Source organism: Rattus norvegicus, chromosome 8, assembly GCF_036323735.1.
Source record: "Rattus norvegicus strain BN/NHsdMcwi chromosome 8, GRCr8, whole genome shotgun sequence".
Taxonomy (NCBI): Eukaryota; Metazoa; Chordata; class Mammalia; order Rodentia; family Muridae; genus Rattus; species Rattus norvegicus.
The window spans coordinates 36,990,739-37,010,999 of record NC_086026.1 but is presented as its reverse complement, the minus strand read 5'-3'; the positions used below and the strand labels follow the sequence as shown (position 1 = coordinate 37,010,999).

The window sequence follows — 20,261 nt, the reverse complement described above, 5'->3', positions numbered from 1 at the left end:
TAGTGGGCATAACCTAGATAATTCCCCCACAGACATGCCTAAAGATCAGCCTATCCTAGACAATCTTTCATTGAGATTGTGATTGGAGGCTATGTGAATTTGACCAGTAAAAACTCTCACCTCCACCCCTTAAATGTGTGGGCACTCAGTGTCCTCTGGCATTAATATACTTCATGCAAGCTCCCCGTCTCTTCTCTATGTCCACAGCTTTAAGTGGAACTTCATTTTCTCTGTGTTGTGCAACTAGCTGAACTGGCTGTGTCTATTAAAGAAGCCATTGGAGATTCTGGATCCTAGAGCTAATTATTTTTTGATAGACTGCTTTGAGAAAATGATTGGCTTTTGTGTGTGTAATGGGATGAAGGGTTGAGTGGATGGGGAGAAAGAGTCAGATGTTATTTTAGGAGTCTAGATGAGAGGTCACAGCCACTTGTCTTAATTGGGGGCTGATGAAGAAAAACAGCTGCGGATCACTCAAGGTGTATTTTGGAAGTAAAATAGAATTTATTGATGTTGGGTTCAGGTAAGCACATAGAACGAATAACCATAATTTTCAGTTGTTAAAAAACGTCTGACAGAGCACTGGTAACCCTTGTTATCTAAATGTGGACAGGGAGGTTGCAGAAGTTATAAGACAAACACAGCATTTTACAGTGGTTGATTATTGAGACCTCACAGTTTTTTATATCAAAAGTCAGACTGTTTTATTGGTTTTCCTTTTTCGCATGTGCAAGAACTGAACTGGAAACCCTCATAGTCTGAAGGCATGATGTAAGAGAAGGAGTTAATGAGGAAAATGCATCTAAAGATAGGCGAGAGCTCAGTAGACAGCAGAAAACAGTAAGTAGACACAGTAGGACTGCTGGAACCTAACTGACTATGGAGGATGAACACAGGGCTTTGAGCCATGAGACTATGCCAGAAAGTGCTTGTGAACCCCAAAAGACCATCAAGGAGCCGACTCTGATGCAATTACACTAGGATCTTTATTTACAAGCCGGAGCTTGGGCCATACCGCTGTCTCTGATGCAGTAGAACAGAGGGTGTAACCCCAAGCTCAATTTTAAGCAAGTACTTATAGAGGCAAGAAGTGGGGGTATCTAGCCTGGTATACATTTGATTGAGGGGCCATTATGGTCTTTAATATAATTGGCTGGTGCTGGGAGCCAAACCATAAACTTAACTTCTGCTTTTCTTCTGATTGGTGGTTGTTAGGATGTGAAGTACCAGGGGCAGGTTTGGAATCCGGAAGCGCAGATTTGTTGGGGAGTAACCTGGAAACTGGTGCTAGGTGCTGGCTCATTAGTTAACTTGAGTTCAACCTTAGGTCAGGGTTTCTAAGATGGGCAGTGTGAGCTTAACATGGAGATGCTCTGGCCTCTCAATGTATCAACTGATGTGCTTTAAGAAATGTCTGGCAAAGCCTGTTTTTTGTTTTTTTTCTTTTTGTTTTTGTTTTTTTTGGAGGAGAATTAATGGTTTATGGAATACACTTGTTTTTATGTGCTTTCAGGCAGAGGTTGAATTCATTAGGATGCCAACTTTGACATAGTTCAACAGATTTGTTACCTTGAGCACATATAGAAAACCAAATTTTGAGAAAACCTTATTTGGAAAGAAAGAGGGCATGATTCAGGGGCACCATGGAAATAGATGTGATCCGTATTATATTGGATTTTGTGGGAAACAAGGTTAGGCAAGTCCATGGTATACAGGACGCCAATGGCCTTGGAAATTACATGAACAGGAATTTACACTAGGCATGTTTTTCTGTAAACTACATTTACCTACTAAAAGAAATTTTAGAAAATATGGTTATTAAGGTGCTGAAAATATGCAGTCTCATCTACTGGAAAAGACTTTTAGTGTTTTAGCACATGTCCTAGCCTTGCACACAGATTTGAGCATCTATGTATGTCTAAATTTTGCAATAATATAATTAATTATTGTAAGTGTATTAGAGAAACATTTTATAACTTGAAGTAGTTCTGGGAGAACTTTTATTGGAAGTATTGTCTACAAAATAAATTTGTAATAAGTTTGGGGTTATTGTTTGTGCTCCCAAATTGCATGTAAGGCTTGGACTCCATATTCTTTCCAGAAACTAGCTGGATTTCTTACTTCATTGCCTTCTCGGGACTACAATTTCATTTTTAAATATGAAAGATGATGTCTAATCACTAATGTATATATTTGAGTTCCAGTAGACTCTCAATAATGTTCACATTGGTCTTTCTCTTACAGCTTAGCTCTCTGTGTTTCTCTCTCTTATCTGCCTTCCTCATATGAAATGCTTTGGACTGTATGTAGAGAGACAGCCAAGTGTATTGACTTCATGTCCATACGGACTTCTATCCAAGTGCCTGTGACATGTGCAGTGCACTATTTATTTTCCATTACTCCTCCTCAATTTCTTCCATGATTTGTAGTATTCTGAGGATGTGTGGTTGTCTCCTCTGCCCTGTCATCCTAAGAGGCTAAGAGGCATTCTCTCGGTTGATGGCTTTCTCTATTTTCATAGTTCTTTATACATCACGAGTCGAAACTCTCATGGGTTCCGGAAGGGCAATGTGCAGATTATGTATTTATCGTGCTCTAATTGTAGGTCTCAATGTACGCACCAGCCAAGCAGCAAAAAATCTAAGTCTTAAAAATAATACTTTGCATAATTAGCTGACAGGAAGGCCTGAGCTATTATTTAAGTTCATACGTAACATTAGATCGTCAAATGTTAATTTATGCTCTGCTCTTTCCAGAATGATTGAGCTGTTTGGTAGTTTTATTTATGACTCATGCTTACATTCATTTTGCAGGGCTGATAATGTTGAGATAATGTGAATTTATAGTTCGCTCTGACAAGAGGCCATAAAACAAATGGCTGGATGAAATTTTCTCTGTTGCCACAGGCTCAATTTGTAACATAAAGTACTTAATAATTGTTATTAATGAACACGCTGTGGTTGGTATATAGACACAGCTGGAAATCACATCTGTTATGAGGCAAGCCCAGGTTGAGTAAAGTGCAAATACTACAGGGAACTAGCAGCTACAAAAGGAAATGACATCACAGAGCCACAGGAAGTGCCCAGAGATGTTAGTTGCACTTGGTAGAAGATACTTAGGAGAAAGAGCTTCAACCATTTGATTCTTTTTATTTTAGCCCACATAACTCATGTTTTTTTTTAATTATGATCCAGAGTCCCAGTGTCAAATCATTGATTAAATACTAATAACATTTACAGCTAATATTTAGATAGAAGGAAATAAAAACATACCAAGTTCAGATAGCCAGTTTATGTTCTGAACTTAGTTCTCTTGACATACTCTCGTCCCCTGAAGTTGTTAGCTTTTCCTTTGTTCTTTCAAATATGTTTTTTTCTACCTGTGTACTTGTCCCTTACCTCTGTCTGAGGCATTTTCCTCAAGGCCTTTAAAAAAAAAGGAATGAGCAGTTCCATTAGTTATTTACATGTGCCTTTTATGCCCATTCCCACTTTAATTATTCCATTTAACTCTCCACAGCTCCCCTATTATGTTTGTTGTGCCATTTGTTGACATGTGTTCCCTTGAAATATATTTTACTCTATACTCATATTTACGGAAATAGTTGTGGCTTATTTGTCTGAGTTAGGGTTCCTATTGCTGCAACAAAACAACATGATCAAAAGAGCTAGTTGGGGAGGAAAGGTTTATTTGGCTTACACTTCCACTAATATTGAAGGAGGGCAGGGCAGGAACTCAAACAGGGCAGGAACCTGGAAGCAGGAGCTGATGCAGAGGCCGTGGAGGAGTGCTGCTTACTGGCTTGCTCCACATGGCTTGCTCAGCCTGCCTTTTTTTCTTTTTAATAGAATCTAGGACCACCAGCCTAGAAATGACTCCTCCCAGAATGGACTGGGGCCTCCTCGATCAATCACTAATTAAGAATCTCTACAGGAGGCCCACAGCCTGATCTTACCTTGTCATTTTTTTCTGTTGAGGCTCCCTCCTCTCAGATGACTACAGTTTGTGTCAAGTTGACACAAACTTGGTGTCTGTGAACTTCTAGTTCATTATTTCTGGTTTGCTTGTTTGGAGAGAGGGTTTCACCATGCATCCCTGCTAGCCTGAAGCTCATAGAGATCTACCTGTCTCTACCTCCTGAGTGCTGGGAATAAAGCTGTGGACAATGTGCTACCACCACATTTAGTTCATCCTTCCTTAGGGCCTCCACAAACTTTACGGGTCCCTACCATTTTCCCAGTCAGTGTTGGACACTCCAATTGCTCTGATCCATTCACCATAAATGAGACTATGAAGGATAGTCTCATGTAGGACACTTCTAGACTTATGGGAGAAATTCTTTATGCTTAACTACTGGGTCATAAAGCACATGCAGCCTTGGCTTGAGTGGGTGCCCACTGATAGCTCCCAGAACAGAGTACACTGCTGGCATGTGTGACTTTTATTCCCACGTTTCCCCCACAATTGGAAATACTGAGTTCTGTCTTTTAACTGCATTTGCTAGGAGAAGATAATATTATTATTTTCATTTGCTTCTGTGGTGTGTAATCACAGAATGTCTCTTAATTCTTGTTTGCTCCTGGGGCTTGTTCTATTTTAATTGCTTATTTATACTTTGCCCAGATTATTTCCCTCTTGGGATATCTGTCTCTTGTTGACTTAAAAGAGTTCCATGTGCACTTGTAAATCATTTTAGATATCACAAATATTTTCTTACAACCTGCCAGTGCTGTTAACTTTAATGTATTATCCATTAATCAGGCACAGTTATTTTTGATGGTATCATATTTAACACATTATAATTTAAGATTGATTCCTCTAAAGCATTTAAAAGGATGTTTCTAGATCACAGTTACATATTCTGATAGTTTTCCTTTTTTTCTGTTTTATCTTTCATTAAGTAAAAGTTGTGGATTCTTTCTTTGTATGTGATGCTGACTGGAGAATCACATTTATTTTCTTTCCCATAAAACATACTCGATTCCTTCTACTTTGGTTTTGGGTACTATGCTTTTATAATTATCGTGAGTCAAATTCCCATTTCAGACCAAAGCCTCACAATGGCCTAGAAGACCACTTCTCCTCATGTTTTTACCCTTAGTATTTCACTGTCATCCTCTATGGTCCCAAGACATGACCACCGTGCTCCTGCAAGTCTTTTGTATCTACTTTTTTTGTAAATAAACTTCAAGTGCCTGGATACCCTTGGATACCCATGTAGTTCCCTCTCAGACCTCTTTTCTGTACAATTTTTTCTCTGAGGCCTGTTTCTCTGCCTTCCACTTCTGATTCTCCCTATCTTGATCTCTCCTTAATTTACTCCTTAGGCTTATCTCCTTCTAATGGTGTTGTGATTTACTTATTTCATTAACTCAGTATGTGGTTTTCCTCAGTGGGATAATAACCTTCAAAATGGGAAAAGTACCTGGCTGTTTTGTTTGTTATGCATTTACTCGAAAGTGCCCAGAAAAGTCAGACCGAAGATATATTTTTGAGGTGATGGAATGATGGCTGTTCTTTCATAGGTCCTGAGTTCAATTCCCACCAACCACATGGTGGTTTGTAACCATCTATAATGAGATCTGGTGCCCTCTTGTGGCATGCGGGCACTGAATATATTTTCAGTGATTGACCAGGGTCACACTGAATAATTTACTCCTTTTGATGGTTAGTTTAGAAACCACAAGCTGGGCTTTGTAAGTCTGATCTGCAACATTTGAGTGTGAGCTGTAATCCTTCTCAGAAGTAAGCTGACTGGGTTCATTAAACCCCTATGAAGATAGCTTTTGCATGTATATTCCAAAGCTGATCACAGCCCTAAACTGCAGGCTATCTCCATGTGTCCTATTCCTGTGTTGTACAAGTGAGCTCCGGGTCAAGTGTCAGTGTGAGGCACTTTCCTGGAAAGACTGGGAGAGCCGTACAAGGAATATCACTGGGACAGGTGAGAGCTCAGGCCCCTGACAGAAGCTTGGTTCTATATCTTTAAAAGATCTTAAAAATGCTGATTAGATGAATAATAAATGAGTATTGTAATAAATTCCATTAGTTTATTAAATATTCAGAAGGAAGGAAAGGTCACACTGAAACATGTACTGTTAACATTTTGGTTGCTGTCTCTGCACGCATTCCCTTTCCCCTTATGTGCTGTTACATATTATTTTAAAGAAATGATCATGTTCATGTTTTTATTGTAGAGACGTTTTAGGGCCTTTTCTCCCTGCATTCTCTCTTCAGCCCTCTTCATGGTCCCTGCAAATATCAGCGTGAAGTATCCCATTTATGTGTAACCTTCTCCATAAGCAAACAGAACAATTGCCAAGTTTCAGTGGTGTGTGTGTGTGTGTGTGTGTGTGTGTGTGTGTGTGTCTGCGCCCGTGTGTGTTTGTCTGTGTCTGTGTGTCTGGGTGTGTCTGTATTTACCCTTCTTGTATTTCTTTAACCATTTTGGTTGTATTCAGTGAATTCATGTTTGTCTGGCACTGGGAAGTAAATGTAAGGCTGTTGGAGTTAAAGCCAAGCTCTTCACCATTGAGCTCTGCATGCATAAGTTATAAGTTAATTCTTTTTAAATTATGTATGGGATGTTTGGGCAATTATTTTTCAAGTAAGCCTTTATTCATTTATTGCTTTTCCTTTTGGTCTGTCTCATTTATTCAAATATTAAATTCCTAAATATTTTCCCACAGGTAATTTGGGAATTTCTTCTCAGTTTTTCTTGTTCCTTAGATTAACTGTGTTTATTCTTTCTGTTGTTAAACTAATTGATCTTTTCTTCTTGTTTTGATATTAAGAACACAGAGTCTCCTTATTTCTCCAGAAATCATACACCTTAAATCTAGATTTTCCATTTTGTGTCGTTCATATTATCTATTTCTATAATGAAATTTCTTATCTGTTTATGATGCTAATTTTTTCCCTACATTTTAATAGAGCATGTTACCCACTTGTAGTATGCAGTCATCTTGGTTCCATTTCCGTTTGCTTTTTTTTTTTTTTATAACATTGGGCCTCATTTATTGTCTTTTCCCATGTTTAATGAATTTTTTAGAATTTGAATACTGTGCATGCTACATTATAACTACTCTATATTATTTTATATTTCTCTTCAGAGTAATTATTTCTGTTTAGTTGGAAGGTATTTTGTATCTGTTCCTTGTGCTGGTGTACACTTATTCTGAGAGTTACCCTTTACTTTCATATATAACAATCCTTTTTATTTTTTTTCTTTTTTTCGGAGCTGGGGACCGAACCCAGGGCCTTGCGCTTGCTAGGCAAGCGCTCTACCACTGAGCTAAATCCCCAACCCCCATATATAGCAATCCTAGGTGTTCCTAAATTCTTCTAATATAGTGTGGTCCAAACATTTAATTTAATTTTTATTAAATGTAAAATTACTTAATCTGATGTCCCTTATGAGGGGCAACCATGAAATCTTTGGGTTTTGATTTTAGCTGTTACTTCCAAAGGACATTTTTAAATTGAGAATTACATATAGGTATATACCATGTTTTGATCAAATCCATCCTTCATTCCATGCTCTCTAACTCCTTTCCTACTCCCTCCCCACTTCCCCTTCAACTTCTAGTGTTCTCTCTTTCCCTCCCCTGCCCTCTCCTTTGTGAAACCCACCAGTCTACTGAGGGCTGTATGTGCATGGAAATAGGATCATCTACTGGAATACGGGTAACTTGTCGGGCCCACATCTCTGAAGAAAACTTATGTTTCCTCATCCAATAACCACCAATTGCAAATAGCTTCTTAGCTAGTGGTAAGACTTCATGAACCTCCACATCCACACTGAGATTTTTATGGGCTTGACTGTGTTTTATGCAAGCAGTCATACTCAATTTAAGTCGTGTGTACACTGGTCCTGCTATGTCACCAAACTACTATTTCTATGCTGATGTCTCCTACCTCTGTCTTTTACTCTCTGTCGCCTCTTCTATGATAATCCCAGAGCCTTGGGGTATGGAGGGTGTGGCTGGATGTAGTCTATATTTCCCCCTTAGAGCGAACACACCATGCTGTCTTACTTGCTGCATCCACATGATGGACTTATGTAGTAATCATCATCTAATGCAGAAAGAAGCTTCTCTCTTTGATGAGGGATGAGGGATGTATTTACCTATGGTCGTGAAAGTAAGAACTTAGGAGAGAGCTTAATACTATGTCTACGTAGTACAGTAGTTGTATACTAGGTTCTCTACAGCTATGATGAGCAGGCTACTGCCATTTTCCTTGCTCCCCCTCCAGAGCTTGATGGTAAATTCTCACTCCTGCCACACTCTTGCCTCATGGGACACAGCAAACTCGAACTGCTATGACTTGGAAACTATATCCCTGTGGCTATCTTTTTTTTGTTTCTGTTGTCCTGGGAGATTCTTTTCATGCTACAGGGAAGAATAGTGTTTAACAATCATCCCATCTGTGAGCCATGTGAACTATAATAATGCCAAGTCCAGTGGTGCAGTAGAGGCTCAGAATGTTAGAAGTAACCAATCACTTTCTCATTGGACTTGAATACCCCTTCCTCTGAATGACTCAGCGCTTTTTCAAGAATGTGTGATTCGGGAGTCAGCCAAGAACTTGAAAGGAAGTCATGCACAAGTTTGGAGATTTCTTTGATTTTTCTCCACTTCTAAACTTCTATTTTAAATTTGCAGCTTCTTTAGAAATCTTTGATTCTCCCTTGGGTGCTTCAAGTTGAAAAGACTATGATTCTCTGCTTGGGTTCTAGATAGTGCAAACATGTGACCTCAGTGTGTGTATTAGAAAGGTAGAGTCACAATGGCAAATTTATATGTTAACTTGGCTGGCTCTACTACCCAATTATTCCATCAAATAACTTAGTAGGGTTTGCTGTGGAGGTAGTATTGTACATGTGGTTAGTGTCTACAGTCGATTTTACTTAATCTCATCTGTGAGAATATTCTCTGTACTATTGGTAAGCCTCATATGATCAGATGAACAATCTTTAGAACAGAGGTTTCCAATAACAGGAAGTTCTGTCTTAAGACAAACAGCTCCTGACTGGGGGTTTTCAGGCCTGCAAAATCCTACAGTCATGTAGACCAACTCTTTAAAATGTCGTGTGTCTATTTGGTTACATTCATGAAATTATTTTTATATGATTTAGATATAATAGTATGAATATACGTGTGTGTGTGTGTGTGTGTGTGTGTGTGTGTTGGTTCTGTCTTCCTTAAGAACCTTGATAGATATACCATGTAACTTGTTTCTCTTAGTATTTCTCCATTATTTCAAAAACTTAATCTTAATTTTTGTGTGCTTCTGTATATCTTTATGCCATCAATTATATATATATGTATGTATATATAATTTCTACACTATATAGCTGTAACTACATGGTACTTTGTGCAGCTAACATTGTGTTTTAAGTTTAAATTACTGTACTTATTATGAGATCTATAAAACAAAATTACCTCTAACCTGTAATCTCCATTTGCCCAAGGACAGGTACTATCTAGAATGCTGGAGCCTACTGTTCATATAAGATAATAACCCATGGGTTTTTACTTCTGTAAACACACTTGGTTGCCCCAACTACACAGGATGTGCTTGACTACCCATAGACAGGAAATATGTAGGCAGGAAGTATATTAGAATGTTTACTTGCTTCTGATTGGACAAATGTGGTTAGTATGGAGCCTATGGGTCTTTTCTTTATAAGCCTCTGACCAATGTAATTTAGTGCTATTTTCTGGAAATCCCAGGTGGGGTGTGGACCTGGCCAGCATCCATCACCCTGGCCAACATTCAATAAAGCTTGCTTCAAATTTGGTTCAAAAATTAACATTTTCTGGAGACCCAGTTAAATCAGACTATTCACCAAATTGTAAAGCTGGACCTTTATGCTGTGACTCTGAGGCTAAAGAGCCACCTCAGGAGGTGTTCACCTTGAGAAGTTCCAAGGTTCTAAGGCAGACTTTTGGTTTTGTGGATTGTCAGAGTGAACTGCCATGCTTTAAAAAGCAGCAAACATTCAGTAAGTCAAAGCAATTTTCTGTGATATATGTATTTATTGCGATCCTGATCTTGGATGCAGAGGGGTTCAATGGGACCCAATAGTCATCCATCCAGGGCAAAAAAACAAGGCATTGCATGGCCCACCTGTGGTTCTTGGTCTGGTTCTGTGTCTTATCTGTCTTGTTGTAGAAGTGAGTTGTGATTTAAGGTTTATAACATCTGAAACATGTCTCAGGTTTCTTTCCCCTTCTATGCTATTGTTATACCAACTTTTCAAAAGTTCAGAGTTTCAACATTGATCAATGGAGTTCTGCTAAATGGATAAAGCATTGACTACTCTTTGATCCTTCTCTTTAGGCTAATTACGGTCGGCCATTGCATCATTTATGCCTTAACTAGATACACAAATTTCTATGTGGGTGCCATTAAGCGGACAGTTATTAGATTTCAATATAAACAGATACCTACCACAGAGTCAAGAAATTGATTCAGTACACAACTCAGAGGCAAATGTAAGGGATGATGTTACGTTGTAAGTTTAAATTACTGTATTCACAAGTTCTATAAAACAAAAGAGGCCTCTAACCTGTAAGCACTATTTTCCCAAAGACAGATAACTTTCTGGAATGCTGGGGCCTGTAAGATAACAAACCACATGTGTTTGCTTCTGAAAGCATGCTTGGTTGCCCCAACTGCATAGTATGTATTTGTTTGCATGCATGTGGGAGGTATATAGGCAGGAAGTACACTAAGATGTGTGCTTGCCCTGATTGGATGAAAGCAGGAAGTACAGAGCCTTGTGGGTTTTGCCTTTATAAGCCCCTAGGTAACGTAATTCAGAGCCTTACTATGGGATTCCTGGGTATGGACCTGGCCAGCATCCATCATCTTAGCCAGTATTTAATAATGTTTGCTTCAAGTTTAGCTCAAAACTGTGGTAGCTGTCTTCTTCTTACCCTTCTTCTTGAGGGATTAACAAGTTAACCAGAGACAAGCTATTCTTGTATTTGAAATCGTATGCTTAAGCTAATAATAATATACTGCTCAAATGTCTAAATTGGCTATTTCTAAAATACAATATGCTACTTGTCTGTGTTTGCTATTATTTTCCTTAGGACTTTTAACATTGGCATTCAAGTTAAAATTTATAACTGTAAGGATCTGTGATCCACCAAAGAATGATACTCCAGACTTTAACAATATGCAAAAGCAAAGAGCAGTTTATTCTGTAGAAGTCCAGCATGCAGGGGTCTACTATTTATTAAGATTGAGATGCCCAGGTGGGCTTGCAGTCAATTTAAAGATTAAAGGGAATTCTAGGGAGGGGTAGGTGATCTTTATTTTGATTGGTTAACTCGATCTCTAGTGGTTTGGGGCTCTTTGGGATTGGCTAGGGCACTGGGGACATTTCAGAAAGCTTGTTGGGGGAGGGGGAGGGCTGGAAACTGTTGACTCACTGATCTTGCCTCAGGCCAGGTAGTGGGGAAGCTTCTGATGGTGGGTCAGCTTCTGATTGGCTGCCCAAGGCCGGCGACTTTTTCCATTAACTGACTTGCATGGACTTGCCCAGTTCCCTGTCCTGGAGTCAGGTTGTTTTAGTTCTCTCATAAATTTTCCTTCGTATATCAACCCCTTTAAGTCTTTAGAATAAAGTACGCACCAATAAATCATCACCAATTAATTGCTGTGTGTTTTTCTTAAAACAAAACAACTCTGGATATGTTTGTTTCTATTTTTTCCTTTCAGTAGAATTTAGGTGGAACTTTCCAATAAGTATATCTGGATTAGGTATTTCTTTTATCAAAGATTGACTACAGTTTCAATTTTAAAAATAGTTACCAATTTGTATTTCTGTTATATTAACTTTTTTTCAGGAGATGTAAACAAATATTTATTTCACCCTAAGTAGGGTGAAGGAAACAGGAACACAAGTGCCACCCCCTCTCACACATACACACGCAGTCACATAAATGTAAAGACACACCCCTGTGTGGATGGTGATATCCACGTTGCTGCACAGATGAAATTCCTTCAGCTAACTTTCCACCTTTTTTATTCTTTTGCACATTTCCCCAAACATGTTCATCTGGGGTATAATTGTGTGCATCTGGGAGGATGGAGGCAGCAAGAAGTGAGCACTGAGATCTTAGGGAAGATCTAATGACTGTCCCCACCCTTTTCTGTGAAACCAACCTTTCGAGTGTCTTACAGGCTGTTCTAATTGAGACAGTAATTATTGTTAGGCTTGGGGCCCAGGATCTTAAAATTTCTCTCTTTTTTTCAGTGCCAGTAATTTTTAAACATATTCTTTATCACTTAGTGGCATGAATGTTGTCATAACACTTATTTATAGACATTCTAATATCTGTTATATTTCTTCCTAGCCACTTAATACTTAAATATGTGATGTTTCGTCTTCACATTCAAGTTGATGGAATTTAAAACCAGTATGAAAACATGATGTAAGAGTCCTTTGGAAGACCCCCACTCAATAAGGCCACAGAGACCAGAATCGCTGCAATCTGCAAGAGGTTAATTGTTCCAACGTACGTTGGAGTTCCCCAGCATGCAGGCAAGAGGAGACCCCAAGCTCACAAAGCACACACTTTTTATAAACATTTTGGCAGAGAATTCAGAGGTCACCTGAGTTGGACAACTGCGATTGGTTACCCTGAACAACATTTAAAATTATTGGTCAACTTAAATGGGAAGGATGTCTTCTTCATTTGGCCCTGTCCTGCCCATCTTGTGGAAGAAGGTTTTTATAGCTCAAGAGTAGGGGTTTTCCAAACATGGGATTTGGTAGGCTAATAAGCAGAGTTATGGATTCAGAACATAAGCATAGTAAGTTGGTCATACCATGAAACATAGGCCATGAGGTGGTCACAGCAACCTCTGGGAACAGTGGCATGGATGCTATATAGGCAGTACAGAATCATTTGTAGTCAAGGTTATAGGAAGGGCATAGATTATCCTTTTAAAAATGGATTTAACTCTTACTCTTGATCTTGCCTTCTTGTTCCTGCTCTGTCCCCTTGCCCCTTCTCCCCTCTCTCCCCATTCCCTTTCACCCCTCTCTCCACGTGCTCATGGCCAGCCTCTACTCCTCTACTTCTATTCTCTCTCTCTCTCTCTCTCTCTCTCTGCCTCTACTACCCTCTCAACTCCCCTCCCCATGCCCTGGATAAACTCTATTTTATACTATTAAAAAACCAGATTTAATCATAAGCAGAAATGAATCTAGTTTGGCTTTGGTATAAGATAGCTTTTAAGCCCGGGATGGAGTCAGGCATGATTTATCACAAGGAGACTCTGAGAGCCCATTTATTTGGCTCTGCAGGTGAAATCTAAGTTGAAATGGAGACTCCAGGATGTTGGAGATGTCAGGACCATAGGATATTGATTGAGAAAAGCTGTAGGCACGCAGTGGAGCTGGCTTAAGAGAGAAGATATTACTGCAGACAGTAGACCTGGATTTGTGGAACTACCCAAGCCCTTTAGATCCAAGATGATTCTTTCATGAACCAAGGAGGGCAGGCATAAAGTTAAGAGTTCTCTCTCTGTGCTTAGCCTTGTTTTGGCCTTGTCATTTCCAGCTGTGTCCTCCTTCCTTCATTTTGATCTGGGAATATTTACTTTGTAGTACTCTGTATTAGAAGTTTGCATCCTGTTGCTTATTTTATAGGTGCTCACAGTTAAGAGATTGCCTTGAGCCTCTGAAAAAGACTTTGTTTTTAAACAGTGTTGGGATTGTTAAAGACGATGAGGCCTTTTAGAGATGAACTAAAGGTATTTTGCATTATGAGATGAAAATGAAACTTTAGAGCGTTGGTTCTCAATCTGTTCAATCCCTTTAGGAAACTGCTATCTCCAAAGAAATTTACATTATGATTCATTACAGTAGCGAATGTACAGTTATGAAGTAGCAACATGTAGTGGGAAATAATAAAGGGGGATTTTCCATCCCATGCTGGCACCGGCTACTCTCTGGCCCCAGTGGTCTCACTGGACAGATTCTCTGACCCACAGCTCTTGAAATGTCTCCACCAACCCATTAAGTTCTCTTGGGGGGTCGCAGCCACGCCAGCCCCAGGTAACAACCACCCATCTTGTGGTTAGTTGTCACAAATCCTGTAACCTGGTAAAATCAAAACTCTTGAGGCTTGTAATTTATCAATCAGATTTATATCAGTAAATTCTCACCCCATAAAACATCCACACAATAAACCGAGACAATTGATATTGATATAACTGCCCCTCCTAGATAAGACAAATTGTCCTATAATTATCTATCTCTTATATGATATCCATAGCTACCTGTTGTTATTTAAAGCCACATGGATGTGGGTCGTCCTTGTCTTCCTTTCTCCTCTCCTCTCCTCTCCATCCTCTCTGTCCTGTCTCTAAAATTCTCAATCTACCTATCATTTTCACTGTCCAGTCACAGGCCTTGCCTTATCTTGTGCCTGCCCTCAACTGCATATAGACATCAATCCACAACAACAAAAGTAAATTTATGGTTGTGGCTTACCACAACATGAGGAACTGGTTTTTTTTTTCTTTTTTTTCTCCCCCTCCCCCCTCCCCTTCCTTATGGGTGTTCCCCTCCCCACCCTCCCCCCATTGCCGCCCTCCCCCCAACAGTCTAGTTCACTGGGGGTTCAGTCTTAACAGGACCCAGGGCTTCCCCTTCCACTGGTGCTCTTACTAGGATATTCATTGCTACCTATGAGGTCAGAGTCCAGGGTCAGTCCATGTATAGTCTTTAGGTAGTGGCTTAGTTCCTGGAAGCTCTGGTTGCTTGGCATTGTTGTACATATGGGGTCTCGAGCCCCTTCAAGCTCTTCCAGTTCTTTCTCTGATTCCTTCAACGGGGGTCCTATTCTCAGTTCAGTGGTTTGCTGCTGGCATTCGCCTCTGTATTTGCTGTATTCTGGCTGTGTCTCTCAGGAGCGATCTACATCCGGCTCCTGTCGGTCTGCACTTCTTTGCTTCATCCATCTTGTCTAATTGGGTGGCTGTATATGTATGGGCCACATGTGGGGCAGGCTCTGAATGGGTGTTCCTTCAGTCTCTGTTTTAATCTTTGCCTCTCTCTTCCCTGCCAAGGGTATTCTTGTTCCCCTTTTAGAGAAGGAGTGAAGCATTCACATTTTGATCATCCGTCTTGAGTTTCATTTGTTCTAGGCATCTAGGGTAATTCAAGCATTTGGGCTAATAGCCACTTATCAGTGAGTGCATACCATGTATGTCTTTCTGTGATTGGGTTAGCTCACTCAGGATGATATTTTCCAGTTCCAACCATTTGCCTACGAATTTCATAAAGCCGTTGTTTTTGATAGCTGAGTAATATTCCATTGTGTAGATGTACCACATTTTCTGTATCCATTCCTCTGTTGAAGGGCATCTGGGTTCATTCCAGCTTCTGGCTATTATAAATAAGGCTGCGATGAACATAGTGGAGCACGTGTCTTTTTTATATGTTGGGGCATCTTTTGGGTATATGCCCAAGAGAGGTATAGCTGGATCCTCAGGCAGTTCAATGTCCAATTTTCTGAGGAACCTCCAGACTGATTTCCAGAATGGTTGTACCAGTTTGCAATCCCACCAACAATGGAGGAGTGTTCCTCTTTCTCCGCATCCTCGCCAGCATCTGCTGTCACCTGAGTTTTTGATCTTAGCCATTCTCACTGGTGTGAGGTGAAATCTCAGGGTTGTTTTGATTTGCATTTCCCTTATGACTAAAGATGTTGAACATTTCTTTAGGTGTTTCTCAGCCATTCGGCATATGAGGAACTGTTTTAAAGGGTTGCACCATTACGACGGCTGAGAACCACTGCTTTAGATGACAGACTTTAACCAGATGTGTTTGAGGAACCAGTTGACCAAGGCTGAGTTGTGATGGTTATTTTCACTGTTAACTTGATGGGATTTAGAATCAGGATACAAACACATCTTTGGGTGTGTCTATCAAGATGTTTCCAGAAGTGTTTAAGAGACCAAAGAAAGCCCTCCCAAAATAAAGGCAAAACCATTCTCGAGACTGGATAGAACCTAGCAAAAAGGACAAAGGAAGTTGGGTACCTGCTTTCACTTCTGATTCACAAGTACAGATACCTGCTCTGCTGTCCTACCGGTTCGGATTCTATCTCCATGATGAGCACATCCATGAGCTTTGTCCATGTGCTGCTTTTGTCTGTACTTTGTCACATCGAAAAAAAAAATGAATGGGTACTGATACTTTCCATTTCTTAAATTTAATTTTATTACTTTTGGTGATGGTCATATAGTAGAGTTCCCCCAACCCCCAGCCCATTCCCCTCTTTGTCCCCTTCCTTTCTCTTTCCCTCCCACCTGCCGTGAGTTTAATTGTATGGCCTCTCTCTGTGCCTGTTCCAATCTGTTAATCTTCATTTCATTTTGCTTCCTACTCCATTAGCTATTGATTTTTATTATGCCCTCATTTCAATTTAGTCTGTATTTATTCTGATGTTGTTTTTTAATTTGTTAAGATGGATCCTAATTTTTAAATTTTTAGTCTTTGTTTCTACCACCAGGACTTAGGGCCGCAAATGTATTCCAAGTACTACCTTTGCTGTATCTCACGCATTTTAACATGAAGGACTTTTATTTGTTTTAGTTAAGCACTTTCAAGTTTCCATTAAATCTTGTCTCTTGATCTTTGAGTTATTTAGAAGTGTTTTATTTTGCAATCTCAATTGTTTTCTTTTGCCTTTTGATTTCCATGAGTACCTTCTTTTGATTTAGAAAGGAGTGTTTTTTTTAATTGCTATCAATTTCCTGAAGTTTGTTGAGTCTTATGAAATGGTTTAGCATACTGAGGATTTTAGTAAATACTCCATGTGAATTTTAAAAATTCTAGTGTAATTATTGTTGGATGTTTTGTGGATAACCAGTACCAATGCATTGCCCTCTATACAAGTTTTGGGAGCTTTAGGAAGTTGGTAGGTGATTCTGGAATTTTCTTTTAGTATTGTCTGGAGAATGAAGTTTCTATCCACCGGCAAATGTCTTGACAGAAAACCTCAAATTTAGGCAGAATTAGCCATCTACTCTTAGAGCATAATGTTTTTCCATTTTCTTCTATGTAATTAATGCAATAGTCAAATGTTTTTTATAGACATATGTCAGATTACATGGTCCCTGCCAGAAAGCCTCGTTCTACAAGAAAGAGAACAGGGAAGTTCTGGCAACTTACACTGTAAGTTTTCGTTCCATGATGAACAACTATTTACTCCCCTGGGGAAGAGTGTATGGAGGAAGACCCAGCAAGCCACCACACCAAAGTAAAACTCTGTGTCTTCTTTATATTCATTAAATGATGCTTGTTCATCACAGTGATCAAGTCTTTATAAACCTCATGCCATCCTAGCTATGCCAAGTATATAAAAATGTATCTAGAATATTTTTAAAATATACAGAGCACCATATTGTCCAAGTGTTCACTCTTTACTTACAGATTTTTAACTTGTTTATGAAATACATGCTTTCTCTTCAGAGATAATAGCTTCTATTTTATTTTTCTAACTGCTCTAATAATTTCCTTTCATTTTTAGACCTCTTTATTAACAGTATTTTACATTGTACATTTTCTCCTGAGTACAGCTTTACCCTGCCTTGTGGTTTTTGGTTTTATTTTTTTCCCCTACTTTATTTTGGCCCGAAGCATCTTTAAGAGGAGAACTAAGCTTGCAATGGATAAAGAAAGGGTGATCTCTAAGACAAAAGAATTGCTGGAGTGAGAGCACGGATTGGAGAATTAGAGCAAGGGGCTCACACCATTTCACTCAATCAGGGTGATCACAGAGGAAGTGGTAGGGTGTGGGCTGGCTGCACTGATGATGTCACAGTGTTGCATTGTTTCTTCCTTTTTAGTTCACTGGACTGCACACTCCTCCTGGAGCCCTTGGTAGTTCAGTTGCTTATCCTTCCATGGTAGCACAATTCTGTCTGCCCCACACAACTCTTTGTCTACCCTCTGGGCTCAGCAGCACCACAGAAGACAGGGTTCATGTGAAGAAGGTTAGTGCAGGGGAATATGATTTTGATATAAGTAACATTTTCCTCCTTTATTAGCCTGTCACTAGGAATGATGGTGCTATTTGTTGGATAATGACAAAAGGTGACAAATGATAGAGGTGATTCTAACTCTCTCTGTTCCTTGGAGAGGAAAAAATGGCAATTTTGATAAGACAGAGAGTGGCAGGGACCAAAGAATCCTGTGAGGTGTCTTCTGGTGAAGTGGACTCTCAATCTCAAGTTACATTTTATACCTTTTGTGCCAATTGAAGAAATATGAACTAGCCTCAAGGAAGCAAATACATTTAAACATATTTTAAATAACCCAATACTTTTTAATTCTTGTTAAAGTCAATAAAGCCATATTGACTTTAATATATACTATATATATATATATATATATATATATATATATATATATATACAGACAGAAGACACTCAAAGTTATGGAAAAATAGGTTGAATGACAAGGGGCTTGGTTTGGAGGAAAGCACCAGAGTAATGATTCCTTATCTTTTTCTTTGTGTCTCATCTATTCTAGGCTTATTGCTGTGTGAAATGACAGCAGAGAAATAGACACAAAGGAAAATCTTCAACAAAATGTTCTTTCCAGCAAAAGATCAAGAGAAGAGAATCTAGAAAGAAGGGAAAATTTTAGATAGCAACTGCTCAATTCCAGCCAAATAGAAAGGAAACGTTGTGGTAAGGTTGTCACATGACACTAAAGAGAGACATTCTATGGCGTGAGTTGGGGAAGCCAGGATGGGTGCCCAGAAGGCGACACAGAGTTTTTCAAGTGACGAAGTTGAAGGCCCCCAGCAGCATACCATTCTGAGTGCAAACATATTTCAGATGAAGGAACCTGAACTCATTCTTAGATGAAGGGAAAACCAGGACAATTTGGTCTAAGAAGATGTGCTTTCCTGATTGTTTTTTAACAATATAATTTCTATGAGGAAAAACTTTGGGAATCAAAGAGAAACAAGCAACTACATTGAATTTCCTTTAGAACTTTCAAAATTGTATTTCATAACTTAGAAATTATAACAGTACTAATGTTATTCAAACATCCAGAGGAGAAACACTTAAGATATTTTCGATAAGAGAGGGTCTAGGAACTTAAAAATTGAACTTTTTTTTTTATTTACTGAAACTGGAAAATGGTGAGTGTAATTAGAACACTTACAGTAAAACATTAAACAACAAAAACAAAACCCCTAGGAAATCTGCACAAAGAGATCCATTTAAATAAAAAGGAGATTCTAAGCAGTGTTTAAGAAACAAACAAACAAAAAAGAACAAAAACTGGAAAAACAAAATTAGAGAACCAACAGGAAACAAAAAAGGGAGACTTATCCTTAACACATCAATAATAATTACATTAAATTTAAATGGCCTAAACAATTTTTAAAAACCCCAGGGTTTGGCAGACTGAATTGAAAATTATAATTCAATTATGTGCTATCTGTAATAAATACTATATGCAATACTAAATAAATATACACTAACTGCAAGTTGAAAGTCAATTGATAGGAAGAGACAAATTGCACAAACATCAACCAAAGGGAGGGAGAAGTAGCTACAACGTTACTAAAGGAGACTTTGGGTTGTAAAATCTATAAGAGACATTATATAATAACTACCCAAAAAATATGCATGGAATGACATGGCTGCAAGCTCTGACACAAGTGTGAAAGGAGTAGGAAAGAGAGAGAGAGAGAGAGAGAGAGAGAGAGAGAGAGAGAGAGAGAGAGAGAGAGAAAGAGAGAGCTAAAAGTAGAGATTGATGAGTGTACATTATAGTGGAAAATACTTGATAGAAGGCAGAGGCAGAAAATTAGCAGATAGAACTCAGTACTGTCATCAACCAATAGCATCTAATCAATATTTACAGAATACCCCAAGCAACGACAGTACATAGGCATGTTTTAATGTTCACAAAAAATAGATAATATTTTGGGCCAAAAAACTAAACAAGTTTGAAAAAAAAGATGAAACCATGTAGAAACTAAAACCACAAAGACAACAAGAATATGTATAAACATTTGGAAACCAAACAGAATACTTCTAAGAAAGAAAACCCACAAGATAAAGACATCTGGAAAGCAAACAGGTAATTTCTAAGAAAGAAAACCTAAAAGTTAAAGATACCCTTGGAAAAAATAAGCTTAGTCATTGAACAAACAAACAAAAAAAACCCCACAAAATTTCGAGACTTTTGTTCTTGA

At 38.8% G+C, this 20,261-nt stretch overlaps 1 long non-coding RNA gene across 1 annotated transcript; it reads left to right on the top strand.

The window, feature by feature from the left end:
- The first annotated feature begins 17,823 nt into the window (after positions 1–17,823).
- On the top strand, positions 17,824–19,399 carry LOC134480008 (uncharacterized). Its single transcript, XR_010054109.1, has 2 exons — positions 17,824–18,036; positions 18,575–19,399. It is a non-coding gene; the product is annotated as an uncharacterized LOC134480008 (long non-coding RNA).
- Positions 19,400–20,261: the final 862 nt, after the last annotated feature.